General features: G+C 40.3%; 1 protein-coding gene across 1 annotated transcript in view; it reads left to right on the forward strand.

The window, feature by feature from the left end:
- LOC139383404 (leucine-rich repeat and fibronectin type-III domain-containing protein 2) overlaps positions 1-19034 on the forward strand; it is a 241115-nt gene that overhangs the window by 135545 nt on the left and 86536 nt on the right. Inside the window, exons 3-6 of the mRNA XM_071127944.1 lie at positions 13086-13187; positions 16263-16359; positions 18255-18369; positions 18563-18790. The gene's annotated coding sequence lies outside the window, so the exon portion shown is untranslated. The remainder of the gene's footprint in view (positions 1-13085; positions 13188-16262; positions 16360-18254; positions 18370-18562; positions 18791-19034) is intronic.

The raw sequence follows: 19034 nt of genomic DNA on the forward strand, positions 1-19034 counted from the left end.
ATTATATCCATATACATACACGTACATACATATATGCATACATATACACATATATACACATATACACACATATATATATATATATATATATATATATATATATATATATATATATATATATATATATATAGATATACATACTTTTTTATATACCTTTATTATTCCCAGCAAACCCCTTCCCCCAATTGGAGTAAACTAATAAACAATAACACTTAGGCTTCTACCTTCAGTTTATACATCTTATACACATTTTACAGACACAATCTATTTTACAATAGTTATATTTTGTTTGTTTTTAGTCCTGGCCTTCCTCTATTTCTGATGTCCATACAGTTTGATATCTATTTGTAACTGTGCTATTTCACAACATTTCTGAAGCTATATACATTTTACAGACCCCATACAGACCCCATATGCTTTACATTGGTTATTAGTCCCACCCTTCTGCTCCATTCAACCCCTCCCATCGATCTCTTAACATCATCCATTTTAGATTTCTATTTGCCATATATTTTTCAACTATGCTGTGATGCTTCACAAAAGTACTGAACCTTTCTATTCTCATAGATTCTACAGATTGTAAATTAAAAATAAACATTTTTGCTAAAATAATTATGTTATGTTGCAATTCTTCAGCCATTCCTGGACCTGTCGAACAACTGACTTTACACTGTCATGGAACTGTTGTTTACTGCAGGCAACACCAATAGCCAACCAAATAACTTAGATAACAGCTTGTGTCATGACTGTGTTAATTCCATTACCATCGATAAAATGGATGGTTCAATTAGTATTGCACAGAGACTTTACCTTCCTGAGATGTGAAGTAGCCTACTGTCACTCTACCCTGGACCATAATTGTAGTGGTGTGTTGACAGTGGTTTATGGAAAAGCTTTTGTTGTGAGGTTGGTTCGAATCCCAGGTCTGTGGTGGCAGGGTGGACTGTGTTAGAGTAGTGCACGTAAGCCTATACTTTATTTTACTGTTTATACTTTATTTTATAAACAGACTTAATTAATATTCCTGGAAATGTCAAGGATTTCCCCTATATTGTACATTATCTGATCAAAAGGCACAACCCAGTTTCGGATGGGTTAGGGAAAAATAATACCAATCAGATACCAAAGCTATGATAACTTATTGATGTCACTTGTTAAATCCAATTCAATTAGTGTAGATGAAGGGTAGAAGACAGGTTAAAGAAGGATTTGAGACAACTGAGACATGGATTGTTTATGTGCCATTTAGAGGGTAAATGGGGAAAACAAAAGATTTAAGTGCCTTTGAACAGGGTATGGTAGTAGGTGCCAGGCGCACTGGTCTGTGTCAAGAACTGCATCGCTGATGGGTTTTTCACACACAGCAGTTTCCCGTGTGTATCAAAAATTGTCCACCACCCAAAGGACATCCAGCCAATCTGACACAACTGGGGGAAGCATTGGAGTCAACATGGGACATGCCCAGACGAATTGAGACTGTTCTGAAGGCAAAACGGTTGCAACTCAATATTAGGAAGGTGTTCCTAATGTTTTGTACACTCAGCGTATAAACTTCAAAGTTTTTTGGTAGGCAGGACTTTGGACTTCTTGCTCTGTAGTAAATGACAAGCCTTGTCTTCTTGAAGGGAAATTATGTCATGTCACCATCCATCTGTAGTAATGGAACAACGACTTGTAGAGAAGTCAGCACCGTGTAGATGAAGTTGGACAACGTTCTAAACAAAAAAAAAAGTAAAGTTTTACAGTGTGGATGAAGTTGGACAGTACAGAAAACATTTTGAGAACTTTCAACATTCAAATAAAAAAAGACATGTCAAAAAGCTCTACCTCTGTGCCATTTCTGCTCAATACTAGAAGAAACGTAATCTCGAAAGTCTGGTCATTGTAAGGTTATTGAATACCCTGGGCAAGGTTACGGAGGGCTACCAGACTATTATGAGAGTGTTTTTGCTATGACCAGAAAGCTGAGAAACTTCTATTTGTTGTTTTTTTTAAACTCAGTGCAGTTTGTTACTCAGACTCAGTTTCCCCGATGAAAATCTCCATCAACATGGTGAGCACACTGAGTCTGTAAAATAGGTGTGCTGGGCTGTGATCTCCATTGCAGTGTCAGAAAGCTCCGTCTACACAAAAATATTGATCTTAATCTTCCACAAAAATGTACATAGTGGTTTGGTTCCTTTGATAGAATGTGATTGCAAATGGAAATTGAATTAGCCTAATGAAGGTGGTTGATGAAAGTGAGACATTAATTGACTCTTTTGTTATGAGTCGATATCCCTTCACATTCCAATAAGCGAAGATTGTATTATGAACTCTTATTGCAATCGGAGAGCGCCCAGATTGTGTTTTTTCCAGAAACTACAAAATCTGTTAAAGTCTGAATTTAGACAATGATCCGAATTTTATCATGTTCATCAATTTTAACTTGTCACATTTTAGCATTCATGAAGGCATTAAATATTCAACGCAAGGAGTGTTTACTCGACATTCGTTGGGTCTCTTGGATGGGCTGACTGTCTTCGGTGTTGATGTTGTGAAGGTGTGTGATTGACAGCAAGCCGATTACGAGGGGGCTCCCATGAATAGAGCCTTAGATCTTTCTTCTGTAGGTCCCTTGGACGATAGGAAAACATTGCGGAGAAAGATCTGCAACAGAATTCATAGCACCAATGAGAATGTGCTGCCAACGACCATCCTCAAGTCAGCCTACTCTGCAAGGAGAGAGGGAGGGAGTCTAAAACAGATGGAGGGGGAGAAAGAGAATAACCAATTAATCTTTCCTGGTTCATGTGTCACAGAGTCAGAGATGGGTGGATCTGCACTGAGAGAGTGAGGTGGATCACGAGTCTCTTGTGTGTATGTGAGAAAAGCGAGGATAGGGCGATTGATTTCATGTATAACAGGAGACAAAGAGAGCGCTTCTTAATTTCTCGTGTTCTTGTTTCTTGTTTTTAATTCTCGTGTGTTTTTGATTGCCCTTATGTTATTTTTAGTGCTACTTTGATAATGATTATTGCATTGTTGGGTTATAGCTTTTAAGAAAGGCATTTCACTGTATTCGTGCATATGACATTAACACTTGAACCTATTGAAACTAATGAGAAAGAGAGGGAGAGTGGAAACCATGACAATGAATCTACGCAAAGGGAGTAATAAAGTAGGCTATATACTGTATTTTATATCAGGGTAGAGTGAGTAAAGCTAACTACTTTCAATAGCCAATGTAGTAATTAATGTGGACACCCAATACCTTTTTGGTAACACTTCATGCAGAAAGGTGTAATGCATTATTATTTGTTATAACCATGTAAGAGCCTTTGTAATGTGTTATTATTAGTTTCTTAAAATCGACATCATGTAGGACAGGACTATTCAAATCTTACCCTATGAGGTCCGGTATACTGCTGGTTTAGTTTTACCTGATGATTAATCACACCCACCTGGTGTTCAAGGTCTAAATCTAGAGGGGAAGAATGGGGGGGAGGCAGTGGAACTGGCTTCGACGTCCACATTTGAATTTGCCGGATGTAAAAAAAAAAGAATAATAATTCAGTCAGGATCATTATAAGATGATATTAAGACGTTATGCTTATGCTTATGACAAATGTATTGTATACGCAGGGAGTCAGGAAGCAGGTGCAGAGGGAGATTTGAATAACAATGATGCAAGGCAAATTAATAAAACAGGAGATGCATACTGAACTGGAAAACAAACCAATACTGCCTGTTGAGTCAAGGCGATGATGAGGTCCAGGTGTGCATAATAATGGGGAGCTGATGTGTGTAATAATGTTTGCAAGTGGTTAGTAGACCAGTGATGTCGAGTGCCGAAGAGCGGGAGCGTGAGTAGGCGTGACATCCACAGGACGACGCCGGCCGGAAGGACGGCTCCAAGGGCGAGGACCGGGCCAGTCCGGACTGGGGAGATGGAAATCACAGACAACGTTGGGATGTCGGTCGCCGGCCGCAAGAACCCAACAGCACTCCTCTGGCTGCACCCCTCCCAATCCACCAGGTACTGGAGCCAACCCTCACAACATCAGGGGTCCAGTAGGAAACTGACAGCATAGGCAGGGGTCCTATCGATGTCCAGGGGAGGCGGAGGGGTGTCGCGGAGTACAGCATCAGCCAGGGGATCAGGAACCACCGGCCGGAGAAGGGAAACATGAAAAGAGGGTGAGATATGGTCGTTTGTGGGGAGTTGTAAACAGTAAGTTACGTCATTGACCCTCAAGACCATGAAGGGCCCCACAGAATGGGGGCTCAGCTTCTGGCAGGGCAAGCTGGAGATTCCTAGTGGAGAGCCAGATGGGATCACCAGGATGGAAAACGGAAGCCTCACTGCGGTGGCGGTCCACCTGATCCTTCTGACAGCGGACCTCTTGTCGACTGCAGGGCCCTGGTCTGGCTTGGAGTCCATGGAGCCAGGGCTGGCTGATAACCCAGGACACACTGGAAGGGAGTCAGCCCGATGGAGGAGTGATGAAATGAGTTCTTGGCGTAATCCGCCCAGACTGGAACCGGGCCCACTCCCCCTATCGGTCCTGGCAGTAACTCCTTAGGAACCTCCCAAACTCCTGGTTGGTCCTCTCCACCTGCCCATTGGACTAAGGCCGGTACCCAGATGTGAGGCTGGCCGTGACCCCCAGCTACTCCGTGAAGGCTCTCCATACCCGCAACATTAATTGGGGGCCACGGTCGGAGACAGTGTCCTCTGGAAGGCCATAGTGCCGGAAGACCTGCTAGAACAGTGCCTCAGCAACCTGGAAAGCGGTAGGGGGATAAGAGCGAGGGATAAAATGGCAGGATCTGGAGAATCTGTCCACAACAACCATAACAGTGGTGAAACCATCAGACGGGGGAGATCATTAACAAAGTCTATGGACAGATGGGACCAAGGCAGCTGAGGCACGGGAAGGGGAAGTAGTTTCCCTGCTGGAGCGTGCTGGGGAGATTTGGATTGAGCACATCCTGGGCCAAGGTGGGCCACCAGTACTTACCGGAGAGGGATTGGATAGTGCGGTTGATACCTGGGTGTCCAGTGGCGATGTACAGTGGGGAAAAAAGTATGTGAACCCTTTAGAATTACCTGGATCTGCATAAATATTCATCTAAGTCACAACAATAGACAAACACAGTGTGCTTAAACTAATAACACACAAATTATTGTATTTTTCTTGTCTATATTTATTACATATTTTAAACATTCACAGTATAGGTTGAAAAAGGTATGTGAACCCCTAAGCTAATGGCTTCTCCAAAAGCTAATTTGAGTCAGGAGTCAACTAACCTGGAGTCGAATCAATGAAACGAGTTTGGAGATTTTGGTTAGAGCTGCCCTGCCCCAAAGAAAACACTCAAAAATCTTTTGTTTGCTATTCACAAGAAGCATTGCCTGATGTGAACCATGCCTCAAACAAAAGATATCTCACTGTATGTGTGTGCCCAGGTCGACAGTCAATCTTTTACCCCCATGGGGACGTAGATGCGTTCTTCAGGTTAGGTAGCAGAAGGGGGTTCCCTCTCCAGAGCCTGGCGAATGTCCACATCTACACTACCGTTCAAAACTTTGTGGCCACTTAGAATGTCCTTGTTTTTTCCATTAAAATAACATCAAATTGATCATAAATACAGTGTAGACACTGTTAATGTTGTAAATGACTATTGTAGCTGGAAATGGCAGATTTTTATGGAGTATATACATAGGCGTACAGGAGTATCTACATAGGCCCATTATCAGCAACCAAAGAGGGAGGCGAGTGGCAAGGTGGTCACCGGCACTCCCGAAGAAGGTTATCCAGACGGATGGCCATTGCGATGAGTGCGTCCAAGGATAGGTTGGCATCCCGATATGCCAACTCCGTCTTGACCTCTTTGCACGGAGCGCCGACTCATTCCATCCCCTGGAGGTTGCCACAAAAAGGTGAGGGCGTACTCCCCAGCAGTCTGGGCACCCTGCTGGAGTTGGAGAAGTTGCTCACCTCCCTCTCTGCCCTCTCATAGGAACCCAGCTCCTCCTCTTTCCCAGACGGCATTAGTCCCCTTGAACGCCCGCCCGGTCAGCAGGGAAATTACTGTGGTAACCTTTCAGTGGTGGGGGCTCCCCTCTGATGTGCGAAATAGAGGGAGCACTGGTGTAGGAAGCAACAGCATTTCGTTGGAGTACCGTCATACTTCTATGGAACGGACAGTCGGGCATCACTGACCAAGGCGGACAGCTGGGTAGGCTGGGGGACTGGCTCATTGTGACGACATATGGTAGTAGGCCCTCTGATAGGAATATGGAGACCCTCTCTGGTGGTGTCGAGGCTGTGTAGAACGCAGAGGACCTCCTCCATGGCTGTATCCAGTTGTGCCAGCTGGTCGTGGTGTTGGTGAAGTAGATGACCCGGTTTCTTGAGTGTCTGGAAGATGTTATTTTTCCTCTACTGCTTCCATATTGCGAGGTAATATTCTGTCTCGTATATGCTGAAGGAGAGTTTAATAACGATGATGCAATGCAAATGAGCGAAATAGGAGATGCGTACTGAACATGAAAACAAACCAATATTACCTGATGACAGGCTACTGAGTGCTAAATAAAGGTAAGGTAATAAAGGTGATGATGTCCAGGTGTGTGTAATGATGGGGAGAACGTGTGCGTAATAATGGTTGCCAGAGCCTGTGGTTAGTAGACCGGTGAAGTTGAGCGCTGGAGAGAGGGAGCGGGAGTAGGCATGACAACAAGTTTTCCGAAGATTTATAATGGCTTAAAGTTCCACGCCCGAAAAATTATTTCCACTTGGACTGGAGAATCAACAAATGGGGCACTGACAGCTGTCAATGTAGTTAGCATGCCAACGCTAGCTTGCTAACCTTGTCTGTTGTTGTTGCATTTATTTTTTATACACCGTATTCTAGAGATTAGCCTGCTGGCTAGGCTATGGCTGGTTCTGAATCTGGATTTGTCATAAGCATTTAGTGAAAGCTTCTTTGACTTTGACATGTATTGAGTAAAGTTTTGGCATCTTCCATAAATTGCAACCGCCATATAAATAGTTAAAAAGATGAAGCTCCGGTAATATGGATAACTATTGAAAGGTGTGGGATATAGATGCATTTTTCTACATGGTAATATACACGGTGCAACCTTTTGTAGGTAGGCTGCTGGCAGACTTCGGCTGCAGTACAGCAAAGCCAAGGCAGCCCGTGCTCATGGTTCTCACAGGGAAGTGATGTTCTATTGATGTTCTGTATTTTGTAATGTTTTATGTTAGGTGTGGACCCTTGGAAGAGTAGCTGCTGCTTCAGGAATAGCTAATGGGGATCCTAATAGAATAACATAAAAAATGAAATGATAGGCTACAATGATTTTGCTCATGATGCACAGTATAGATGAATGTTCTGTCGTCAAAGGGATATTAACAGGACTCCAACAACGATTCTCCATAGATCTGGTGTATAATATATGAACACAAAGAAAATCTAAATGTTGTGGATTTAACAATTTTGTAATAATTCCTAATTTACTATAATAAAAATAGTTTTCAAATGTTATCTCATGTGTACAACAGAATATAAACTTCATCCATTTCAGGATACAAAATATATAAAATTAACCTGAAAAGTGACTCGATGTCACACTCTTACCCGTGTGTAAGCAATGCTCATATCAATGTCTCAGGCAGCTTTTACCAGTGTTTTGGCTTACTGCCCTGCATACTGCTTGTATCCACAGCACTAACTTGCCAATTGGTTATCTCACTCTAGTTTAGTAAAGTGCAGCCAGCATCCATACAGTGAGCAAGTTCTCCGCTTTTCTCTATTTATCGTGCATGTGTGATCAAGTGTGTGATCAAGTGTGTGATGTTGCTTGTGTGTGTTTGTGGGTTGTGTTTGCGATCTCATGCTTCCGGACTCAACACCTTCTTTGCTCGCTTTGAGGATAACACAGTGCCACCGAAGCGGCCCACTACCAAGGACTGTGGCCTCTCCTTCTCCTTGGCCAACATGAGTAAGACATTTAAGGATCATATCATCTCTACCTTACCTGACACCCTAGACCAACTTCAATTTGCTAACTGCCCCAATAGATCCACAGACGATGCAATCGCCATCGCACTGCACCCTACCCTATACCATCTGGACAAGAGGAATACCTATGTAAGAAAGCTGGTCATTGACTATAGCTCAGCATTCAACACCATAGTAGCCTCCAAGTTCATCATTAAGCTTGGGGCCCTGGATCTGAACCCCACCCTGTGCAACTGGGTCTTGAACAAATTTACTCACCTGCTTAAAATTCCAAGAATCCTTAAATTCCAAGAATCCTTAAATAATATAAAGTCAACCAGTGGCAGAGCCCCAGCTGTTTTGAGCACCACATTTTTAGCCCCCAAGAAATAAACATTGTTTTTGGGCATGCCTGCTTTGTAAAATATTTTGGCATTAATACGTGTCACATATCAGTTTGCAAACAATGTAAAATAAAAATATTTCATTGAATTAATAAAGCCGCATAAAAACATGGTCTCTATCTGACCAAGAAGGAGAGTGATGGAGTGCTGCATCAGATGACCTGGCCTCCTCAATCACCCGACCTCAGCCCATTTGAGATGGTGTAGGATGAGTTGGACCGCAGAGTGAAGGAAAAGCAGCCAATAAGTGCTCAGCGTATGTGGGAACTCTTTCAAGACTGTTCAAAAAGCATTCCAGGTGAAGCTGGTTGAGAGAATGCCAAGAGTGTGCAAAGCTGTCATCAAGGCAAAGGGTGGCTACTTTGACGAATCTCAAATATTATATTTTGATGTCTTTAACACTTTTTTATTTACTACATGATTCCATATGTGTTATTTCATAGTTTTGATGTCTTCACTATTATTATACAATGTAGAAAATAGTACAAATAAAGAAAAACCCTTGAATGAGTAGGTGTGTCCAAACTTTTAACTGGTACTGTATATCTTCACCAAATCAATACAAACTGGTATGGTTTGAAAATTGCCAACTTATCCCCCTCTATAAATCTGGAAAAACAAGATATTTTAGAAACTATTGCACAATATATGTACTACCATGTTTTCTAAAATCCCAGAAAAATATGTCTATAAGACAATGTTGAAACATTCAAATCAACACTGTATTCTGTATGAGCACCTATATGGTTTTTGTAAAAATTTCTCCACAGATATGTCTCTTTTACAACTTGTGGATAAAATCTACAGCCCTGAACAACAATCAATATGCTCTTGGCATCTTTTGAGATTTATTCAAAGCGTTTGACATGGTTGATCATGAAATATTACTTTCTATATTGAAATATTATGGTTTTCATGATTATGTAATCATGATGTAATATGTAATTGGCTATATAGTTATGTTTCTGATAAAGAACAATGTGTTTATGCAGACAGCTGTGCATCTACCAGGGTCAGGATATCCTAATGGATAATAGGACTTTTGTTATTCCTAATCTATATCAATGACCTTGCTGCTGTGTCTTCTACCATACCAATTTGATAGTATTTTGATTCACTAATTAATGAAGCCAAATGAGGAATGGGCAAATTTTCTGAATGGGTCCAGATAATCAAATGATCTTTAAATATTGAAAAATCCAACTTTATTCTATTCACTGGTAAGGGCAAAAAATGTACACTACCTTTCAAACGTTTGGGGTCACTTAGAAATGTCCTTGTTTTTTAAAGAAAAGCACATTTTGTCCATTAAAATAACATCAAATTGATCGGAAATACAGTGTAGACATTGTTAATGTTGTAAATGACTATTGTAGCTGGAAATGGCTGATTTTTTATGGAATATCTACATAGGCATACAGAGGCCCATTATCAGCAACCATCCCTCCTGTGTTCCAAGAAGGTCAGTGTCCGGAGAAGGCCAGCATCACGGACTCGCCTCGTCACTGTTGACATTGAAACTGGTGTTTTGTGGGTACTATTTAATGAAGCTGCCAGTTGAAGACTTGTGAGGCGTCTGTTTCTCAAACTAGACACTCTAATGTACTTGTCCTCTTGCTCAGTTGTGCACCGGGGACTCCCATTCCTCTCTTGATTCTAGTTAGAGACAGTTTGCGCTGTTCTGTGAAGGGAGTAGTACACAGCGTTGTACGGGATCTTCAGTTTCTTGGCAATTTCTCGCATGGAATAGCCTTAATTTCTCAGAACAAGAATAGACTGACGAGTTTCAGAAGAAAGTTATTTGTTTCTGGCCAATTTGAGCCAGTAATCGAACCCACAAATGCTGATGCTCCAGATACTCAACTAGTCTGAGGCCAGTTTTATTGCAGAACAACAGTTTTCAGCTGTGCTAACGTAATTCCAAAAGGGTTTTCTAATGATCAATTAGCCGTTTAAAATGATGAACTTGGATTAGCTAACACAACGTGCCATTGGAACACAGGAGTGATGGTTGCTGATGATGGGCCTCCATACGCCTATGTAGATATTCCATAGCTGTTTCCAGCTATGATAGTAATTTACAACATTAACCATGTCTACACTGTATTTCTGATCAATTTGATGTTATTTTAATGGACAGAAAATGTGCTTATCTTTCAAAAATGACCCAGAACTTTTGAACGGTAGTGGATAATAAAAAAAGGGGCAGAATCTCAATTGGTGGGAATGAAATGGAATCAAATCAAATGTATTTATATAGCCCTTCTTACATCAGCTGATATCTCAAAGTGCTCTACAGAAACCCAGCCTAAAACCCCAAACAGCAAGCAATGCAGGTGTAGAAGCATGGTGGCTAGGAAAAACTCCTTAGAAAGGCCAAAACCTAGGAAGAAACCTAGAGAGGAACCAGGCTATGAGGGGTGGCCAGTCCTCTTCTGGCTGTGCCGGGTGGAGATTATAACAGAACATGGCCAAGATGTTCAAATGTTCATAAATTACCAGCATGGTCAAATAATAATAATCACAGTAGTTGTCGAGGGTGCAGCAAGTCAGCACCTCAGGAGTAAATATCAGTTAGATTTTTATAGTCGATCATTAAGAGTATCTCTACCGCTCCTGCTGTCTCTAGAGAGTTGAAAACAGCAGGCCTGGGACTGGTAGCACGTCCGGTGAACAAATCACATCGACTAAATTTGTCTGAGTTCTAACTGATGAAAAGTAATCCTGGAAAGATCATATTCAATTTGTCTGCAGCAGTGATGAAATCTGTTGTTATGATCAGAAAGATCAGTGGTTTGGTTCATCAGGCTTGCTTCCTAACTCTATAATAGAGCTTAATTTGCTCATATCTCATGTACTGTAATATTGTCTGGCACAGTATATATGCCTCCTTTGTTCGGTCGAAAGGATATTAACAGCACACCTAAAGAAGATACATTTTTTAGTTACAAAGGGGCAACGCCAAATAAACAACAGTAGTTACTAATAACATATATTGCAAATGTATGACACAAAAAATGGATTTTGTGTCCATTTTATGAGCATTTCTATCCAAGGACCATTCAAGTTTCAACTCACCCACAACAATTCTCTATAGATCTGCTGTGGATTACCCAGAATTCAATACCGTTACCAGAGTTTCTAAACCCAGAGGTGCAACATCGCTAGAGAACACTTGAGAAACAGGCCAACCAGACAAGGCTGGGGTTTGAGAAGTCAATGAGAGAAGTAAAAAATAATTCCTTAGTTGTTAATTTTCTCGAAATCAAAAGGCACAACCTAGATTTGAGCCAATGTCTTAGTAGAACATGTTATTACTCCAACCTCCAAAATGGTTTGTTGAGATTGTTGTGGAATGACTTGATTGGCTTGCACCATAGCCCTGACCTCAACCCCATCGAACACCTTTGGGATTAATTGGAAAGCAGACTGCAAGCCAGTCCTAATCGCCCAACATCAGTGCCCAACCTCACTAATGCTCGTGGCTGAATGGAAGCAATTCCCCAAGGCAATGTTCCAACATCTAGTGGAAAGCCTTCCCAGAAGAGTGGAGGCTGTTTTAGCAGCAAAGGGGTACCAACTCCATATTAATGCCCATGATTTTGGAATGAGATGTTCGACGAGGATATGTCCTCATACTTTTGGTCATGTAGTGTATATAATACAGACTAGATAAAAAAAAGTTAAAATAGACAAATGAGCCAATGGATTATGATCATTTTCTGGTAAAAAAAAAGTGGAGTTGCAAAAACATACTTTATTTTGATTTGCTACATGGCTCAGGCAGCCAATGGAATGCAAGGCTGTTTGACTCAGCTAAATTGTGAAGAGGAAGAACTATGCAGCTGCTTCTGATTAATAAACAATGCCATGCTTGCGGGTGGTAACATTAAAATAAAACCCAGCCCTGAAACAAAACGAAGGCTGAAAACAATTTGCACGTCATCTCATAGGAAAAGACACGGCATAGACACAGATTTCCACAAATGTCCCACTTCAAGGCCAAATATATCATACTTTTACTAAAATTATGATCTATTGGTGTACATTTTTGTTCAACATCTTTGGCCAGGTCGAAAAAGTGGATTTCTGCTGGTGTGGGCATTTAATAATGAATTATACCTGTTGTACCACCTTTCCTGTCCTACTTAATCCTAAAAGAGGGATGAAGATACACACACACATGCAAACAAAGAAACAAAGAAACTAGCAAACAAAAATGACTCTTCATTACAGTCATCTTATTACAACACAGTTTCTGTGAAACAGGGATTAAGAAGATTTGGATAGAGAAAAAAAGCATTTCTGAGATCATAATGTCATTAGGGAACTGTGGCATTGCGTAAATACCCCTGCTGTGTGCTATTTCAATAATTTATAAACCAAAGTAATCTGTCCTTCCTCCTACACCCTGGTTTAAGGGGGTTGTAGTATATTTGTTTGAGAAGCAGATGAAACCTTACTGCTATGAATTATAATCACTGAAACCCAAAATGGTAAAGATGACTCAACGCAAACATATATATGTATTTCATTTCAACCTGATCCTCAATCAAATGTTTGAGTCGGAGTGGTTGTTCTATACTCCACCGTGTTTGTACTTGGACTGAACTTTTAAGTTGTAATGGTTGTTAGTTTTTCTAATTATCCTACAGTTCTTGTTATTATTTGTCTTCTTCTCTCTAGGCTGGCTCTTTGTTCAGAGCTCAAGGTGTGAACTGACAGACCGTGAATGCTTGGCCTTGGGAGTGTATAGTGGACCCTATGGCAGAAAACCACACAATATAGGTAAGAAAGGAAACCAAATAATATCAATTAAAACCTTATGTTTAGCTTTGGGAGCAGAAAACCACACGATATAGGTAAGAAGGAGACTGTATAATATCATCTAAACCCTTTTGTTGCTGGGATAATTTACATAATCTCTCAAATCAAGACCCTGACCAACTGCTAATCATCATTGACCTGACAATTCTTGGCCCATATTAACAATTTATACCAGAAAAGTCAAATAACCAAATCGCCCTCTAGTGGCCTCATGGGTGGAACTGTTATTAATACTTTTCATAATTTCATCATATATTTTTTAAGGACTAAAATCCTGTGTCTATATCTAAATATTAGGATGCAAACTGAAAATTGAATCGATTTTTAACTCTATATCTTATATGGTACAAGTGTTTTTCTGATTCAGAGAGGTTGGGATAAGTGTGGAAGACACATTTCAGTTGAATACATTCAGTTGGACAACTGACTAGGTATCCCCCTTTCCCTTTCTTTTTTTAAACGCCCATAACTATGTGTGTGAGGTGTATACTTTTGTTACAAAGAGATTTGTGCAAGACTACCAAGAAACACTGTGTGACCATGATTTAGCCCATAAAATATGTTAACCCTTGTGTAGTCTTATCATTCTGTATACTCCCCTTGTCTTAAGGGTAAAAATTGACCCACCTTCACTAAACGTCTAAAATAAAGCAGCTTAATTGAATTTGAAATCCTAATTCTATTTTGCATGAATAAACAACCTGTCATTCATAACAAACTTTGAATTACTGGGTTTACCCTCTTCACAATGCAGAAAGACTGCATTTAATCAGTGGACACCACTCCTTTTTCTTACAACACACCTGTCATAATTGTTTTCTTTACTAAAGTAGAGGTTTATTATTATTATTAATGCTAAATGTACTGCATAGGTGTAAACATGCATTTTTTTAGCAAGAGATAGCACTTGTAGAGCCTAAGAAAGTATTAAACATGTGCAGAAAGTAGTTTAGAATGCATTTTATTGAAGGGAAACAATAAGTCTGGAACTTTTTTGGCAACATAGTGATATATTCTTATATACTGTACAATGAGGAATTCAACTACAAAATACCAGTGTTCTCCCATTTTTTTTAACCATTGTCCCCACCCAAATAGATGTATAAACAATAAATAAGAATAAGATCATTGATATAAAACAAAAACGTGAAGAACATAAATCAATCAACTTTAATTAGCACATATAGGACAGTATGCAGATGTATTTCTTACATGTTTTACAGTCCTCCTTTGGGAGGTAGAATTGGCATCTCCTCCTCTTGCCTACCACAGCTGCAACCTCAGGTGGATCTGGACAAGATTCAGCCCCCTGAACAGCTTTCACAAGCGCTGCAGAGGCTGCTGTGCAGGGGAGGCGCTCCCTTCTTTGAATGTGTGTGGTTACAAGTGCCTTTCCCAGCTGCTCCAGGAACACCCTCTTGTAATGCTTATCAGGCATACAGGTAGGGTTGATATTGTTCCATATCATGAAGGCATTGTATGAGGACACATCAATAATGTTATGGAAGACGACCAGTCATCCTCCTGCAGCTGTAAGTTCTAATCGCCTTGTCCAGGTTGTCCAAGCCTCGTTTGTTGTGGTTGTAGTCCAGGATGATGGCTGGTTTCCTGTCCTCACGATCACTGATCACAGCCATTTTGTGCAGTGTGCTCAGGAGGACCACATTCTTGCTTCTCCTGGACATCTGATTTTGTTTTTATCTATGACCTGTTGGCCACTGAAACGTGCACTCATGGCTTCAGCAAAGAGAGAACTGTAGGCACTGTCATCTGCAGCACTTTTATAGCCTCTGACTGCATTCCCCATTAGTAAACAATGCTTTCAAGAAATGCTTATTTTGTCTGAAATTGTTTTTATTTTGTCTGTGAACTTGAGTCATGTGTGGGGTCGTGGAGGGGAGATGCTGCACATGCACAAGAAAGTTTTAGTTTTATGTGAGTTCAATCAGTAGCACACAATCTCAATTTCTCATTGTGTGTGTGTGTGTGTGTGTGTGTCTGTGGTTTTTGTGGTGTAAATGATTTTATAACAGCCAGGTCAAAAATGACCCTAAGACAACCTTTGTACCCTGATGGTGTACAGCTTTCATGGAAATATGAACAAAGGCGATGTTTCACTTTTTCTAATGTTGGGGTCAGTCTAGGAAAATGCATTGAATTTCAAGTTTCAAGTTGAATATCATTTAGGAGGTTTTCTCTGCTGTTAAACATAGTGTCTGTCGGGTCATTTTCTACTTTTAAGACAAGACAACGATCTTTTGGTATTTGTTTCATTAGTCCATTGTTGATACAGTCCCAAAATGGTTTGCATGTCAGCAATCAAGTTAATGTATGTACATTTCAAAATACAGAACTATGGCCCGTATGCTACATTTTTCATTATGGCGTATTGTGTGTAGGCTAATGACAAAAAAAATCTTAATTTAATCAATTTAAAAATCAAGTTTTATCATAATTTTTTTTTAATTAAGGGATATGAATACTTTCACTGTAATCAAAAGAAAACTAGTTTATGATAGGTCTCATGTGAAACCATTTTCAAAAGTACAAGAGATACTGTTGCATGTAGGCCTAGATTATTTATGGACGGATCAAAACAGTATTTGCATGTGGCACAGGATTCACTGACTTGCTGCATTTTTCTATCATCAAGACACCTGCTGGTTAATCTTAAAGAGCGACTACCCATAAAAACCAACAAATACCTTTGAAAACGGCCTGTGTCTATATGAGTCAGAAACATTTATTATAGTCTCAAACTTGACGAAGTGTAAATAGGATATTTTATTTGAGTCTCGTCTAAAATTGAGTTCAAAACCTCCATGCGTAACAAAGAGTAAATTAAGGTTGGGTTTGGGTTTGATTTTACAATTATGTCAACAAATCATGCCCCCTTTTGCCAAGCTCCACGTGCAAATCCACCTCATTGAATGGGACCTTGTGTTTCATCGCCCCCCAAACAATGCAATCAAGAGATCACGGCCATTTGAGACTGAAAATCCCTATTCGGATTGACCATGTAATGCATGCTTCCAGCAGGATGCACTGCCAACAACTATGGTTTGCATGCCCTGCCGAAGGAGCCGATCATCATGCGGAATAAGTGGTTGCAGTTCTTTGGTCGCCAAGGTGGGTGAGTATACCGGTAGCTGGACCATAGACTGTTGGTTATGTATATGGTATGTATATTTTGATAATAATTATTACCATCATCACTAGCATAGCTATGGTTTGCAACCAACTAGCTAGCTACCCAACTACCTCAATATAACTCAGTTTTGGCTTGGAAACACAATATTATTTCAAAAGAAGGCAACTAATTAGTAGGAAATCCTTTTGTCATGATTGTGATGTTGCCAGATTGACTTTAGATGCAGTGGAACGTTAGCCAGCTAACTAAGATTGAGGGAAACACTTTATTTTAGCTAGCAAACATCAGCAATGCTAACCATTTTTTACGAACTTTGCCGGTAACGGTAACGTAAACTCACTCACTTTCGTACATCGCCTTGGTCCATACAATTGACCTTATTTTAGCGCCACAAAAACGTAATACTTCCAGATCAACTGTAATGTCAATTCCATTGTAAAGGACAATTTCTCCCGTTTCCGACAAAATTAATGACATGACCTCCATGCTGCCTGTTTCTGCATAATTCAAGGTGGCAATGAGCTATGTCGGGTCTTTTTAAAAATGGCGGGTGGGGAAGCAAAAGTGATAGTGAGAAGGAGAGATGTGTAGGAAAATGGCTTTTTTTTTCACGTGATCTGTCCAATTTATCACATTATCGCCTCTAAAATGTAAATAAAACACTATACAGAGTTTATATAATGTGTCATTACATACCTATTTGAAGGTTTGTGTCGAATTTGAATCGTGTTTTTAGGGCGGTGCTAAAGTGATCTTCCGAAGTAAACAGCGGCTTTGAGAGTCATGATCGCTTACAGTGATGACGCAAAAAAATGACTAGGCATCCCCCCGTTACCCCTGTCACTGTCCATTTCTTTTTTAAACGATGAGAGAAGTGATACACCTGGTGGAGAGAGATTGTAAGACAGAAATAGTTTCTTTATGCGTGCTGTACGTTACGGCATGACACGTCATGATGTACCGGAGGGTCCGTTTTTTCAACTTTTCTCCAATACTATAGAGCCATTACCATGTCGATCAACGCTTGAATAGAAACGTAGTTCACACCCCAGATTTTGAAGTCAACACAGTCGCTACAGTCCCATTAGTTTTCTTTGTAGCCTCGTTTGAATGTCGCGGTAAGCACATTTGTACGGAATGGGGTGAGTTTACATTAATGGCAACATTGCCATCTCTCTAAAGTAAATTTGACGAAATAATATGGCAAAGTTTTTTCCTTCTAATTATTTGCCAACTTTAGGAATGCCATCGTATTTTCATGCCAGTCTTATTTAGTGTAATTTAGACGAAACAGTCACTAGCCTCTGATCTGCAACCCATGTCTAGGTCACAGATAAATATTGGATGCAGCTATGGTGGTACTAGCTAACTCATGTATGACTGCAACAGTTTATTAATTAGCAGCAACAAACTCAACCCAACCCAGGGCCATAGCAAAACATGTCACAGTTGGTTGCATAGTGTAACGGCCTCACCGGCCTGAATCTAATCCAATCCGGTTCCAGTCAGTCTTAATCTGTAAAGCATAATATTTGCTTGAAAATGTAGTGGAATGGGACAATGTTTTAGTATGTTGTGTGAAGAATCCAATACTTTACCTTGTATGCATTACAAATCACATTATTGTGAGAGCACCTACTCTATGAATTAGGCTGTATGAATTTTTACTGTTAAATATTTAACTTTTACTGTTCATTTAAGTTTTTTGTTTCTAATGGAATTAGCGTCCAAACGAGATAACGTTATTTCTCGAGCTATGTTTATGATTAAGGGATGGTGACAATCGTTGAACCTATAAGATCTCCAGCAATGTGATTGCAATAGTTTAGCAACCTCCAAAAACAATTTAATTCACTGTTCACTTGCTATTTTCACAGCTTGTCAGGCAAGACCTCAGTCTCCCTCTGTAAAAAGGACACGCCATCATGAGGCCTATGATAGGGACCATAGTTACTGCCCTGATGACTTAGACAGCTTCATCAACAGTGACAGGTAATGTGTGTTATTTAAAAAGTTGTATGAAAAATACCCAGCTTGATAAAATAGTAGGCTAATTCCCCAGCCAAGCAGATACAACAAGTAGAGTAATTTTGGTTGTGCAGTGCATTAGCAAAAAACGTTGTCCTTTCTTTAAAACAAAATGCAATATACCCACTTGTCTGTCTATTATATCACCCTGTCACAGGCCCTCCCAGTCAACACCCCTTCATACGATTTCCTGCTGCTGTTGTTTGAAAGATGTCCAGTCTGAAGCCGAATATGCAGCATCGAGAAGACCAGCAAAGGGGGCAATCATATGCATCATGCCCTCGCTGTGAGCATTACTATGAATGGGACAGTCAGCCACATGTTGGCAAGTTTCTGGCCTGCAACCTTCACCTGTCAGTGGCAACAGCTTTCACCAATAGAGAAGGTAACCCACTTCATTACTTTGATACATTTGATAACCCAATTGATAGCGTAATGTATTTAAACTGACATGATTTGTTGCTTTTTTTGTACTTCTTAGATGTATATAATGTCCAGGGCATAACCTAGCCTGGTGGAACCAGCCTGATTGCTGAGTTCACCGTTCTACTTCCCTTCCTGAAGTGAAATAGAAAGGTGAACGCGGAGATCAGGTTGGTTCCACCAGGTTAATCATAACCACCATTGTA

Source organism: Oncorhynchus clarkii, chromosome 25 (genome assembly GCF_045791955.1).
Source record: "Oncorhynchus clarkii lewisi isolate Uvic-CL-2024 chromosome 25, UVic_Ocla_1.0, whole genome shotgun sequence".
Taxonomy (NCBI): domain Eukaryota; kingdom Metazoa; phylum Chordata; class Actinopteri; order Salmoniformes; family Salmonidae; genus Oncorhynchus; species Oncorhynchus clarkii.